Raw genomic sequence first — 15423 nt, forward strand, 5'->3', positions numbered from 1 at the left:
AGGAACTGTATTTAAAGGGCCAGAAGGTTGAGAGCCAAGGCTCGTGGAGGAAATGAACACGTTTGTAAAGAGTGGTCTTATATATTGGTTTCTTTCCCTTTGCTCAGCCACAATTCCCCGCAAATGGGAAAGACCGAAAACTTGATTTCTGCCTAGAAAGGTGAAATCCAGAAGATGAAATCAAAATTCAAAGACACACAGGTCACAGGCAGGCAGCCAGAAGCCTACTCCCTCCGTAGCACACTTGAACTGCCTCCACGGACCCTCTCAGCGTCCCAAGTCTAGTCATCACTCCAGGGCCTGGAATCTATACTTCCTCTCTTATCTACAAGGATTCCTCAATGACCCTTAAACCCAGGAAAGCTGGGGCCTGCTGCTTCCAGCCATCTCTTCTTAATCAGAGTCAAGGGGGCACAGACATCACTTAACATTATCTGACACAGGAAACTGCACTTACAGGAAACTGCACTTTCTCAAACCAGCTGCTTGTAACTAACAATGGACAAGAGGGCACTGCTCAGATTCCATGTTTAAAATCATACAAGTAAAGCAGTCCTTCATTTTATTATTTAACTAGATAGCACACTGTCACCACTTCCACATCATTCCACTGCTCAGAACCTTCTTTCCCCATTCTACACAACCTTTGCTCACACAAGGGGGGGAGGGATGAGGCGGGGGGGGGGGACTGAGGTCCCGAAATTTTATTTTCTCTACTTCCATACCATTCTAGTGTGTTAGGATGATTATGTATTATTTTTATAAACCAGAAAGTCTTTGATAAGCCTACCAAACCAAAACATGTTCATACCTGTGACCTAGTTATTCTTGTGAATTTATCCCAAAGAGATAATTTATTACAGCATAAAGATTTCACTATAATGATGTCTTGTCTAACACAGCAAAGAATTAGATACAATCTACATTGTAAACATGAGAAAGATGTTTCATAGATTATGGTACACGCATGTGACTGAATATTATTTATCATTATAATTGTAAAGCCTTTTTGAAAATGAGTGGAAAACTGTGAAAACTACAGTGAAAGTAGTATTCCAAATAGAAAGTACACCACATAAACAAAATGTAACTAAGATATATAAGATCAAAAAGTGTAGAGTGCTAGGATTTATATGCAATTTAAATATGTTACTGATTTCCTTTAACAAATAAATATAAAACACTTGCTCACCGGTGATATGATGAAAATTAATTTTGCCATAATTCCAAACTAAGGTATTAACCAACTTCTCCTTTATTTTGTGGGAATTTATAAGCTTTCCTAAATTTTACTTACGTCCACTAAAGGAAATGGAAAAAGTACCAATGGGTTAAAAGGCAAAATAGGGTCTCAGGATCCATGTCTATTATATCTACTTTTTTTTTTAATATATTTTTATTGATCTTTTTTACAGAGAGGAAGGGAGAGGGACAGAGAGCCAGAAACATCGATGAGAGAGAAACATCGATCAGCTGCCTCCCGCACACCCCCCCCCACTGGGGATGTGCCCGCAACCAAGGAACATGCCCTTGACCGGAATCGAACCCGGGACCCTTGAGTTCGCAGGCCGATGCTCTATCCACCGAGCCAAACCAGTCGGGGCTATTATATCTACTTTTAATGGACTTGAGGTACCAATCAGAAGTTTAAGAAATTCCCTAAAAATTGACAAATCCATTTAACTTACAAGCTAATTTATCAAAGTACTTTCTAAATTAAAATGCTGGCATAGTAACTACCACAATGATCAGTTTCATAACATGGTAAATCTATTCTAGTCAACAACAACTATTTGTATATATGCGGAGGGCCTCTTTAAAAAAAATAATATTGTTTCAACCAACTTTCTGAAGGGATAGAAGTCAAGTTTTCTTTCCTTGGGGTTCTTAGAACTTAAGTCTTTTCAATGATCTTACAAAGGCTCAAGTCCCAGTGGGTAGCTGGGGGAGGAAGGACAGTAGGGGGCCAGCAGCGACCCAGAGAGCTGACAAGAAGCGTGAGTGCGTGCTCATGTGCTGTTTCCCATGCTTCCATCCAAGAAAAGGCTGTATTGAAGTGATGGGTATGAATGCACCCATTATGTATCACCACCACGGCCTGATCCCACTCAGAGTCTTAACACTGGCTTAGTTCACCTCCCTTGGAGACAATCTGGACCATCAACCGGGGTGGAGGCGCTTAGGTAACTTTATGAGTTGGCTTCATTGAGCTAGCTTCTCAGGTGTGGTTCCACAGCCACGCCCTAAAAACTGAAAACCTTTTATAACAATTTGTCAAGTCTGTTTACCCCATGGGCTTGATGAAAGACGGACTGACCAAGTCAGCCTGGATGATGAGTGCACTATTCCTGACGTAGAGGTTGCAGATACAGCCCACCCTTTTCAACCTGAACTCTCTTGATAGTGCCCACATGCAAGGGCCCCCAGGTTAACCATCTTCATCTCATTTGCTCTGACACAATGACATTTTTCTATTTATAACATTGGTCAATAGAGATTTTTATAAAGCCAAAATACTTCTTGTAGGTTTTAAGAGAATACGCAAATATTAATAAAAAGAGATTTGGTCTACTGTCACGTAGAATGTGATACACAGCAAATGAAGTCATTATTATTACAATTTTTCATACTCTTCCCTCAAAGATTCCAAGGTACCCCACCCCCCTCTCTCTCACACACACTCACATACACACACACACACACACACACACACACACACACAGATTTTTTAAAAGAAAAACAAATGTTACATTACAGACGACTATGTAAAGGGCCAGGATCATAAAAGAGGATTGTTATGGTGCTTCCTAGAGAGCCTAAATTCAGCACCACATCCATTTCAGTATTCTCTGTCTAAAAATCCTTGCCACCCTTCCATGATATTCCCCCCAGCACAATAAGTTAGGAGAACAAGGAAGGGGAGAAGTTACAGAAGTTCTTACAATCCTGGAAGCACAACTCTACCTCTGGGCTGGGTGAAGAAAACAGGCTGGCCCTCCTGGACTGGGGTGAGGCAGGTATGTGCAGCTGGTCCTGGAATCGGGTGGAAGCAGGAATCTGTACAAGAACCAACAAGCCCAAAGGAGAGGTACCCAATCGAACCTGTGTTTAGCAGACTTAACCTTCTGTTTTCAAGTGGCTTATGATATGCCAGATTTAACCTTAGTGCCATTCTGAATGACCCAACAGCATGCAAAGAAATGAAGGAAGATGAAAGAGGGTATCATTTATTAATTACTGGTCTATAACCCAGTTTTAAGGAATGCCCCATGAAAACTCATAAAATTTAAATTTAAATCTTAGCCCAATGTTTTTCCTAAAATCTGAGTGGACTATATTTCACCAGTTTCTTCTTAGTTTTTAAAACAACTCACTAGTCTGTCTGATCTCATCCAACCACTAGAATGTAAATTCCATGAAAGCAGGGACTTTGGTTTTTAAAAGCTCATTGATTCTGGTCCTCTGTTCTAGCTGCAGTGGTCATATGAAAGCCATGACTTACAGGGCATCTTTTACTTTTTATATATAATATATACGGCATATTAAAAATATATATTCTCTATATAAAATTCAATGTTATATACTGGGGAAAGGCTCCATAGTTTTTCTCCCCCAATGGTCTTTTATTTTGTTTTTGTTTTGCGTGGTTTTTTGTTTGATTTTTGTTTTTGTTTCTCCCTCTATGGTCTTTTAAAGAGGAAAACATACTAATTTGATAAAATTAGCTGAATGGTTAAAACCCACAACCAGAATTCACTGTGTAGCAAACTTCGTTTAACCACCAACCACTCTACTAGGAGGAGTCAGCACATGGGGCCCATGCTGTGGACCTGGTGCTTCCCCCAAATTCCATGTGGGGTACAGAGACAAGTTAGTTCCTGTTACCATTTCTCTCTCCCATCCTGGTCACAGCCTAACCTATCCTATATAATAAAAGGCTAATATGCAAATTGACGGAACAGCAGAACGACCAGTTGCTATGATGCGCACTGACCACCAGGGGGCAGACGTCAATGCAGGAGCTGCAGCAGTGGTGGCGTGAACCTCTCCCGCCTCTGTGTTAGTGCTAAGGATGTCTGACTGATGGCTTAGGCCTGCTCCCCCGTCAGTCGGACATCCCCTGAGGGCTCCCGGACTGTGAGAGGGCACAGGCCAGGCTGAGAGACACCCCCCCTGAGTACACGATTTTCATGCACCAGGCCTCTAGTAATAAAATAATTCTCACCAGGTGTTCATTCACTTACACAACCACACTTGCCTACCATTCTGGGCACAGTGGCTGTCTTGAGTAAGCTGTTCATTTCCCCATAGACCAAAGTACCCAGGGAGAGTGGTCCATGGGGGAGGTCTCCTTCACTATCGCCTCTTTTCCCTGCCACTATGCTCAACATTGCTAGCCTGGGCCATCCCATTCACTTCGTGGGTAAATGTGATTATGCTTCTTTTAAAACTCAGAATTGTATGGCATTCACACATATTCATTGTTAGGTCTCTCTCCACCTCTTCAGCTGCAGAGAAGAGTTTAAACACTAGCTTCCAAGAGTTTAATGCTCTCTTACCTCTTTATGCCTTTGCCCACTCATGTGCTTCTCCTCCCACTCTTTAAGACCCAGTGCAGGCCTTTCCTACCCCAGGAAGCCTTCCCTGATGCCCCCTGCCAGTTTTGGATACCCCTTTCCTGTGGCTCCATAGTTCCTTATGCATAACTTCAAAGAGCTTCACAAACTGGTGACTGAGGTTTTGTTTTTATCCTTGTGGTTGTTTATTTGGGTTCTTTCTTCAATTTACCCATTAGTTCCTTTGGGGGATGGGGTCTTCTTTAATTCCAGACCTGGCCCATCAAGCACAGATCCTCTAAACACTTGTTCATGCACGAAACATGGAATGAGCTCGAGTCTGCTTGTACATATGATGTTGATGACTTCTCATATTTTATGGAAAATGGCATACTACCATTTCTCCCTTTCATCACTTGGAAATCAGATATCAAGTCTCCCTCTAAAGAAACACTATCAGGGGAGGTCAAAAAGTAGCTGGCAAACAGGAGTTAAACCTCGAAGAATGTATTTTCCTGTAGACAGCATATCTTTGGCAACATTTTTATTATACACTTGTGGTGCACTTTGTCTAAAACATATTTAGGACACATGCTTACAGCAAGATATTTTATGGTAAAATGTATTTTAGACTCTTAGCAGATGGTACCCTATATATTCCAGCCACAACACTCTGAAGTTGCCTACTCCACTGCTTGGAGTTTAATTTTCCTGTACTTGCCATTCTTACTACTGCTCATTCTTCATGACCCAGAATCAAATGCTGCTCTTCCATGGAGCCTTCCTTGATCACAGTCGACAGAAAGTATCCCTCATTCCTCCATCTCCTCCAGCACTTGTCTCGTTCATCTTTGTATCATCTACCACAGCATCTGACGCCACGTGTGGCACATACACAGCAGATGCTCAACAATTGCCATAGCAAGAATGGCCCTTTCTACATATCCCTCAGTATTTACAATAGGGAAAAACTAGAACTAGAATAAGCAAATATCAAACATCAGAGGGGAGCTTAGCAAGAACCATAGTACATCAACATAATAGGATATTATGTTCCTAATAAAAAGGACCATTATATGACTTCTGGCCATTCATATAAAATAATGCTGTGTGGAGAAATACACAAACAGCATATGAACCACTACCCCATTTTTAAAAATTTCTGGATGCACATTAACAAGGCAATTTGGAGTCTAATCAATAAACTTGACATTAATTAGCATTTTTAAGCTTACATGCACAGCATCACATGACACTCATCTTAAATTCTCCTGCATTTATTATGTAGTCAAAAATAGCTTCACTACCTCAGAAATCATCAAAAAGTGTCTCCAATGACCAATGGCTGGGAATCCTCTTAAGAGCTTTAATGTAACATTATTGTTTTAAATCCAAATCTCTTAAACTGTTTTGCATCTTAAGACCAACACCTCTACCCCACTTATCCAGACCTGTAAGGCAGGTTTTTAATGATATGAAAATCCACTCTCCTCCTTTTCCCAAGAATCCCTTTTTCCAAAGGAAGATGTCACCATGAGCCCAGTATAAACAGAAACTCACACCTTAGAGATTTAGGAAGGATAAGTGGAAGAGGGGTTGAAGTTAGGGCTTCTTATTTACCCCAGATACATTCCCAACTGCAGTATTTTATTGGCTTCCTAAATCCAAACTCCATACAATGTCCACTGGGTACAGGGTAAGGCCAGCAGCATTCACACTAAAGGTCAAAGCAGTTATAACTGACTAATGCTCACAGTCTACCTACTGTAGTGTTTACTGCTTTATTTTCTCTGCCAGTAAATATTATGTGCCACCAGCCCAAAGCCTGAAGTTTCCACTCACAGAAATTAAGAAAGTCCAAGAGAAAAGTCATATTCAGCTTTAAGAAAAAATCATGGTTTTACCATATGGGAGCAAAATTACCCTGTCTCATATCTAGTATTCGAAGCCTAGAAACCAAAAGCCTGACAATAGCTAAACCCCCCAAAACTAGCATTTAAAAATCATTTAAAAGTACTCTGAAGGATTTTACAAATTTAAAAATATTCTGAAGGAAAGGCAATCATAAAGATATTCTCATCTTTATGACACAAGGCCAGCCATAGTATATAACATGGAATGAGCACTGAACTCAAACAAAATCCACACCGTTCTCTGACCTACTAGCTGTGCAATCTCATGTCTATACTTAGACATGCGTAAAACACTCTAGTAGGTATCCTTCAGATAGCATTTACCTTTTATAACTAATGGAGGACCAAAAGTTAGTCTCATTATCTTAAAATAGGGAATGAACTAAAAATGAGAGTCAAAAATACAAGAATGTTAGGGATATCTGAATGCTAACACAGGCCTTTCCTGTGTTAAAGCACTTTTCCACAAAAAGTTAACCCATTCCATTTACAGTCAAAATACCTATTTGTCTACAGGCCTCCCAAATGTGCACTGATTTTTTAAAAAAAATGTATTTTTACTGATTTCAGAGAGGAAGGGAAAGGAAAAAAGAGAGAGAAACATCAATGATGAGAGAGAATCATTGATCAGCTGCCTCCTGCATGTCTCCTACTGGGGATCGAGCCCACAACCCAGGTATGTACCCTGACTGGGAATCAGACTGTGACCTCCTGGTTTATAGGTCAATGCTCAACCACTGAGCCACACTGGCTGGGCTGTGCACTGATTTTTTAACAACCCACCAATAAGTGGCCTAATCAAAATTATTTTACATCAAAATGATTTATTACCCAGCAGTGTCAAGAGCAACTTTCGGTCCTGCTACATTCATGCTCACAGGGAAGAGTTTGCTTTAAAATTGGTGGAAGTCAAAAGCACTGGCACCCCAGTTGCAATGTGCACATCTAACACACAGACACTGGGCTCTAAACACCATTCTCCAGTAAAAAGATCCAGGATTCTTGAGGAAGTGATTGACTCCAGGGCTAGGGCAAGGAAAATATAAGATAAGGCTGAATACCTGGGGGTGCCACAAAATAAGAAAGGATGGGAACATGTCAAAAGACAGTGGGGCCGGTCTAAAGGAACTCCCAATGGCCAACTCTGGAACAATTTAAGCAATTAAATAAAATAATGATAGCATTGGATTAGAACCCATACAATGAAGTAACTATCCATGAGTCCATACTGCCGTGTGTGTGTGTGTGTGTGTGTGTGTGTGTGTAAAAGAAAGGGCAGCTCTTCCTTACAGAAGAATTCCAATAAATACATAAATGTATAGGAATGAAGGAGGCATGGAATCACTATTAGGTAAGTAGTATAGTGATAATAATTGCAGGCAAGATCTACCCATGGATGCTAAAATCAGTGGGTAAAAGCTTGAGGAGAAATAGGATATCTGTCCAGACCTATAAGGTAGGTTTTTAATTATAAATTAAAATTTTAATTTGCATAGTTTCAAAGTATCTTCCCCCAAGACATTTATTAATTACAGAGGGAATAACAGTCACTTTATAGTGGAGAAATCCCAGGGAAACTACCTGAATCAAGTGATCAAGGTTAGCATCACCTTTAATACCACTTGGAAAAAAGAACACATCATCGCTTTTGTGGTATTCTTCCCCAAAACACAACCTCAAAGTAAATATTAGAAGACATCCAAAAATCCCAAACTCAGTGTCATTCAGCAAAATAACTGACCAGTACTGTCCAAAAGTATCAATATCATGAAAGACAAGGAGAGGAGACAGAACTAAATGCAATGAAGATCATGGACTAGATCCTGGAACTGAAGGAGGACATCAGATCCTGGACCTGAAGGAGGACATCAGTGGAAAACCAGATGAAATGCTAATGAGGTCTGTAGTTTAGCTAAATATGCTGATTATGTAAGATGCGAATACTGGCAGGAGCTGGAAAAGGGTATCTGTAAATTCTGTACTATCTGTGCAGCTGTTTTTCCAAGTTCAAAATAAAAAGATTTTAAAAACCGATGGCAGAGGGAAGCAACTATGGTTACGTTACTCCTCACGTCCATTTGGCTTCCTTTTCTTTGGGTTATTTGACTAAAAAGGCCTTCCTCTGCTTTACTCAGTCAACCATGGAAAAGCGTAGAAAGGCAGGAGACACGAGACTCGGATACACAGAACATCACAGCGACTGTCTCAAAAATTAAGTGCAGCCTGCCTTCTGGAGTTTAGCCTGTTAGTCCTGAACAAAACAAAGTCATTAACTTTAGACTATGTTAGTGAATTCCCAAACCGGTCTTGGATGGTGCCAAAGAAAAGAACACTGGGTATTCACAGAATCTGTCAACAGCAAAAGATCTTTTGGCATAAAATCCAAAGCTATTTAAGAAATGACTGCCAGCATTATTGAGGACTGGGGGGAGAGACAATGAAAGATAGGTTAGTGGTGGGGTGGGTTGTACAAAGGGAAGAAGAGAGAAAAGCCCAAGAGGCACAAATGTGCTACTAGGTGCTTCATCACCTAAAAATATTAAGTTAGACTAACAATGCATTTAAAGACACCTTGTTTACACAGCTCATAAACATACCCAAGAGGAATTTATTATTTACATTCTATTTAAATTATATGTTACCACATTGTATGACAATAAAGAGGTAGACACACCCTTCCTTTCTCCACTTTTCCCAAGCATTTAATTACTCACTGTGACGTTCTTAGGTAATAGTGGCCAGCATCTACATCTATAATAAACAGGCAGTTAAAACAAAATAAGATCTCCGGCTATCCATCTAAAGGTAATATGCACATATTTCTGGCCCTATCATTTCTACTTATAGGAAACTACCTTAAAGAAATACATAAGTATACAAGATTGTTCACTGTTGCATTATTTATAAGAGAAAAGAAGCTGAAAACACACTAAATGCTCATTTTAAAAAACCCTTAAAGTATGGTACATCTGTACAATCGACAGTGTTTAAAAGGAATTAGTTAATTCTAGATGTACTGAAAAAGGAAGATATTCATAATCTATAGTGAAGTAAAAAATAAATAAGTTAAATGTAGACAAAGTATATTATAATTCTACTCAAAGGAAGAAATTTTATTTGTACTTATAAGCAGAGAGATGATGTGTTGTGGAATTATGCACCTGAAACAGGTATAAGTCACCTCAGTAAGTTCAACAAAAAGAAAATATATGGAAGGATACATATCAAACTTAAGAGAGACCATGCTAGGGAACATTTGAAGGGATAGTGGAGTTCTTACTTGCTTTTTAAAATAACCAGTAGAGACTACCTTTTTTGTGTTTTGTTTTTTTAATTAAAAACACACAAATGAACACCTAATTTAGTCTCCCCTTCAAAGGGCTTCCCAGGCAACAGAAAGTCACACCAGAAAAAGCAGTGACCTCCTAGCCCAGCCGTGGGCAAACTACGGCCCCCGGGCCGGATCCGGCCCATTTGAAATGAATAAAACTAAAAAAAAAAAGACTGTACCCTTTTATGTAATGATGTTTACTTTGAATTTATATTAGTTCACACAAACACTCCATCCATGCTTTTGTTCCGGCCCTCCGGTCCAGTTTAAGAACCCATTGTGGCCCTCGAGTCAAAAAGTTTGCCCACCCCTGTCCTAGCCACTTATTTTCCGGGTCACATAAATGGGCTTTTAGTTAATCCTTTTCTCAACTGATACCAACAATCACATTTTTATTTACGCTATTTGGTTTCAGCATTTCAATGTGATTATTAGGGAACAAACAGAAGAACTTCAAATCAAGAGGCAGCTTTTCAACCCTTTTTAAAGTCAAATTATTTCTGTAATAGGAAAGGATACATGTAGAACTTATATATCTTTATTTGTTAATTCTCTTGATAGGAATAAGTAGGACATCATCAATACAAAGCAGCTAAATCAAAAGAATTTATTTTATATGTTAAAGCAGGTTGGAAGAAGAGGGACAGGGAATCTTAACTCTCCAAATTTTTATGTTCATTTTTTTTTCAAATTTTGAGTGTCATTATTAAAAATTATTAATGCTATTTAAAAAATTCTAGAACCTAACAGTTGAAATCCCATTCAATGTTTTTGACTTCTGAAAAATATCTACACTTATAAATCTGATTTTAAAGGGGAAAAAAAGTCACTCATCAATTCTCTAGTTTATTGCATTAAATCATAAGACATTTTACAAAATATAAATAATCTCAAGCTTATTAACAATTTAAGATTTTAAAGTATTTCTGCTTCACTTTAATCCATGGCAGGGTTGGTTCCCATCATTCCATCGAATTCTTGAAATGAGAACTCTATGCTAAGGTGGAGGATTTAGAGACTTACAAAGTCAAAAAGAAATCATAACTCCTGTGTTTTTAATCATCCATCCTCCTGGTATATGATTTACCTCATAATTCCCTCCAAGCAAATGAAGAAAGTTTTGAAGAACGAGTTATTCTCAATGTAAATCTCCAGCCAGCCTCTGTCAATCATGCTAGCCTTTCCCCTGGTTAGCCTCTCTCCACCTTCTGCCTGAAAACTACACTACTATTTAATTGCTTTGTGACTTCCCATTTTATGAAGAGGCAGAAAGACATAAAGAGCTGAAACTAGGGGGTAAGCCCGCTGCCGTAAATTGTCCCCTTAAGCAATGAAACTTGCCTCCCCAGCTAATAAGGCGGGCACGGTGGAAACCCTGACAAGTGCAATTCTGCCTAAGTCCAGAGCCCCCATCATCACAGAGAGCCTCACAGTTAGTTCTCTGGAATGCAGTGCCATAGATCAGCAGCCGGGCCAGCCAACGGCAGGTTTTCTCATGCTGCTGTGAAGGGCACAGCCCGGTGAGTCACTGCCCTCCACCTGACTCCATCCCAAACTTTACCTTCTATTCTCATGGACCAGCGACAACCACCACAAAAAGGCACAAGAGAATGATGATGAGAGATGGTGTTATGAAAAAAATGTATAACCTGACAGCACCTCATCTGCCATCCCGTTTCCCTGGAAACCAAACTATGTACTCGTTATATAACGCAGTGAAAAACATTTCGCTACATGTAGGCCCTCATGAACTTAGGAGAATTTTCTCCTTCCCCACTCCACTGGCTCCCCTTGTAAGTCCTCCTTTCTTCCGCTGGAGTGAGAGGGAAATCATGATCAGATGACACCGCATTCCTGACTGTGCCCGGGCCCCTGCCCTCCAGAAGATTACAGCCAGTGCTTCGAACACACTAAGCAGGACTTGGTGGCTGAAGCCCTGGGAAAATATCCATTAGTGACTTCTCTAAGACGCTGCCAGCCAGAGAACAAAGGCTGCAAGTGTTGCTAAGGCCCATTGACATGTATAAGAATGTGGGTTTATGACATTGTTCCAAAAAAGTGTGTGTGTGTGTAGCTCTAATAAAGAGTGGGGCAAAAGTAGATTTACAGTTGTTTGTATGGAAAATAATACGATTAATAAATAATAATACAATAAACTGTTTCACGTACTCACGACTGTAAACCTACCTTTGCCCTAGTTTGTATATTTACTAAGCATAAAAAAAAAAGTCTAAAAAAAATACACAATAAACTCAGCAGTGGTTATTTTACGGGGGTGGGCCAGAAAGTGGGAAGAGTAATTTTTTTCTGTGTACAACTTTTATGGCTTGAATATGTGACAATGGGGATGTATTATTTCTGTCACTAATTTTAATTTTAAAAGTTAAAATATGGAAAAGCCCTAGCCGGTTTGGCTCAGTAGCTAGAGCATTGGTCTGTGGACTGAAGGGTCCCATGTTCGATTCCAGGTCAAGGGCACATGCCCAGATTGCAGGCTTAACCCCCAGTAGGGGGCGTGCAGGAGGCAGCCAATCAATGATTCTCATCATTGGTATCTCTCTCTCCCTCTCCCTTCCTCTCTGAAATCAATAAAGATATATAGATAGATAGATAGATAGATAGATAGATAGATAGATATAGATATAGATATATATGGAAAAGAGTGGTGAGCAACTTTTCCAAACCACAGACTACAATACATGGTCTGCCAAAGCATTTTTGTCCCTCATCTAAGTGCAGGAAGCAGTTAAGGAAAAGTATCGTAGTCATCGGGATGGTGAAGTTTCTAGGTTTCAATTGGGTTTTTAAAAGGACAGTCAGAGCCCTAACCACTTTGGCTCAGTGGACAGAGCGTCAGCCTGCGGAGTGAAGGGTCCCAGGTTCGATTCTGGTCAAGGGCATGTACCTTGGTTGCGGGCACATTCCCAGTAGGGGGTGTGCAGGAGGCAGCTCATTGATGTTTCTCTCTCATCGATGTTTCTAACTCTCTATCCCTCTCTCTTCCTCTCTGTAAAAAAATCAATAAAATATATATTTTTTTAAAAAAAGGACAGTCAGAATATCTAAAACAAGTTTGTGTAAAATACCTAGTGGTTGAGCAAACGGAACAAGCCCCTATGCTGGTAACGTTATGTCCTCCTCTTGGAAGCCAGGCCCTCGAAGGTGACCCCAGGAGCATCTTCTCTGGTACAGGGCCAGCACGCTCACGAGAAAATCAACTCAACTGGATGAACAGTTTCTGTATTTACTTTTTGCAAAAGGATTACTCAAGAAGAGAAAAAAACAAACAAAAGAAACATCAGAGTTCCTAAGGACTGTAATTTAGATTGAAGCTTTCTTTAAAAGAAATCACAAAAGCCCAGCCGGTGTGGCTCAGTAGTTGAGTGTCAACCTATGAACCAGGAGGTCACTGTTCGATTCCCCATCAGGGCACATGCCTGGGTTGCAGGCTCGATCCCTAGTGGGGAACATACAGGAGGCAGCCGATCAATGATTCTCTCTCATCATTGATGTTTCTATCTCTCTCTCCCTCTCCCTTCTTCTCTGAAATCCATAAAAATATACATACATATTTTTAAAAAAAGAAATCACAAAAATTGCAATTGGCTACTCATTTGGGGAAAAAAATTAGTTTTCATTCATATCTCAAATCACACTTCAAACTAACTTCTATACAGATGAAATACTTTATAATGTGAAATAAAACCATCATACTACAGTAAGAAAACGTAGGTAGCATTTCTATGCAATCTTATGGTTGGAGATGTTGATTTTCATGCATTCATTCTAGAAACACTAGATGCCAAGCAGCAGAGAGCTAGCTGTGGAAAACACAGACACAGTCCCTGTGCCTGTAGAGTCACAGGCTAGAGGGGGAATTGGAAAAAAAAATTACATAATGATACGTGCACAAAGGTGAAAATAGCAGGATTCTGAGGAAGAGAATACTGAGGAAATAACCAACTTTGGACGGCACTCTGACTGAGGTGAGATTTAAGCTGACGATCTTGTTAACAGTTACCATGGGTGTGCACTTCAATGCACAGGGCAGTTTTCTAAGAGCTTTGCATGAGTTAACCCACATGGTCCTCCAAAACTCTGAGACAGGTACTACTATGATGACGATTCTTCGGTTACAGGCGAGGTAGAGGTGCAGTAACCTGCCCAAGGAAACAGAGCTAGGGAATGGGGAAGCCACGGGGACCCAAGCAGCCTGCTCCAGAGCTCTCTCTGGGAGCTGCCTCCCTGGACAAGGAGGAGTCAGCCGTAAGAAATGTGTGTGTGAGCACATGTGTGCAAGCACGCACCTGCGCATGCACATGCACAAGCACATGTTCCAAGCAAAGGAACAGCATCCCGGGGGCAAGAAAGAGCTTGGCCTGTTCCCTGACTTGAAAGGAGGCCAGTGGGGCTGGAACATAGTGTTCTAGAGTGAGTAACAGAGCTGAGGCTGGAGAGCAGGCGGTGCCAGATCATGCCTGGCCTTGCAGGCCTCGGTAGGGAGAATGTCATGCTGGGCTCAGGCCCGGGTGTGCCAAGCCGTGATTACACTTCAAAGAGATCACTCTGCTATGTGAAGAACAGATTCGGGGGAACACCATCAAGGCATTCCTGAGTCCCGGCGAGTCTATGTGGACACCACAGGGAAAAGACTCGACTCCCAGGCCTGGATATCTACACCTGCGCCTCCTCAGTTCATCTCTGTCATGAAGCGGCGAGAGTTACAGACACCCCACTCTACCACCAACCACATCCCTTAAGTGAACAAGTCACTTAAGTCCTCCAAGTCAACTTCCTCCTCTGTAAACCGAGGTTAATAATAGCTGCTCCACCTCCCTCACAGCTCTGTTGTGAGGATCAGGTGAGATGATGCGCGTGAAAGTGCTCTGTAAGTTTATAAGGCACTTTAACGTTCTAGTTATTCCTGTTATTTCTGTTTCCTCACTATCCTTGACCTCTCAGCATCAACTGAGGCTGGAGTGGTTATCTGTGACCTTCAGGTTGGTCACTGTGCTAACACAATACTACAGTGTCAGCACTACGTTTCTACTGCGAATTACATATTTGGTAATGATCATATTTCATTCAAAACAAGCACAACCTTTGGTTTTTAAATGACACAAGCATGGACTTCTGGAAGACAACAGTAGTGGCTAACAATGAATGAGCAGGTACCGAGAATCAGGCACCGTCCTAAAGTACTTTACATCAACTAGCACCACTACCAGAGAGGTTTCATTACTATCATCTTATTGATGGGGAAACTGAGGCAAAGCAGTACACCCAGGATTTGAACCCAGGCACCTAGCTCTAGAGTCCAGGTTTTTCCCTCTGTCCTGCAATTCTGTTGTGACAAGGTGTGGTCTAGGGTGGAGAGAAAGAAACCTGTCAGGGGGCCATGGCTCTAGAGCAAGAGTCGCCAACCAGTGGTCCGCGAGGTCCGAGAGGTTGGCGACCATTGCTCTAGAGCAGGGGTCCTCAAACTTTTTAAACAGGGGGCCAGTTCACTGTCCCTCAGACCGTTGGAGGGCCGGACTATAGTTTAAAAAAAAACTATGAACAAATTCCTATGCACACTGCACATCTTATTTTGAAGTAAAAAAACAAAACGGGAACAAATACA

General features: G+C 40.9%; 1 protein-coding gene across 8 annotated transcripts in view; it reads right to left on the reverse strand.

The window, feature by feature from the left end:
* Positions 1-15423, reverse strand: part of KANK1 (KN motif and ankyrin repeat domains 1) — a 169305-nt gene that overhangs the window by 104849 nt on the left and 49033 nt on the right. Inside the window, exon 1 of one of the 8 annotated variants that reach the window (XR_002832192.1) lies at positions 2943-2957. The exons of the other annotated variants lie outside the window; for them this stretch is intronic. The gene's annotated coding sequence lies outside the window, so the exon portion shown is untranslated. Of the gene's footprint in view, positions 1-2942; positions 2958-15423 lie in introns of those variants that run through there. 8 annotated transcript variants of the gene reach the window in all.

The sequence above is a fragment of the Myotis lucifugus genome, unplaced genomic scaffold, assembly GCF_000147115.1.
Source record: "Myotis lucifugus unplaced genomic scaffold, Myoluc2.0 scaffold_337, whole genome shotgun sequence".
In the NCBI taxonomy this organism is placed as follows: Eukaryota; Metazoa; Chordata; class Mammalia; order Chiroptera; family Vespertilionidae; genus Myotis; species Myotis lucifugus.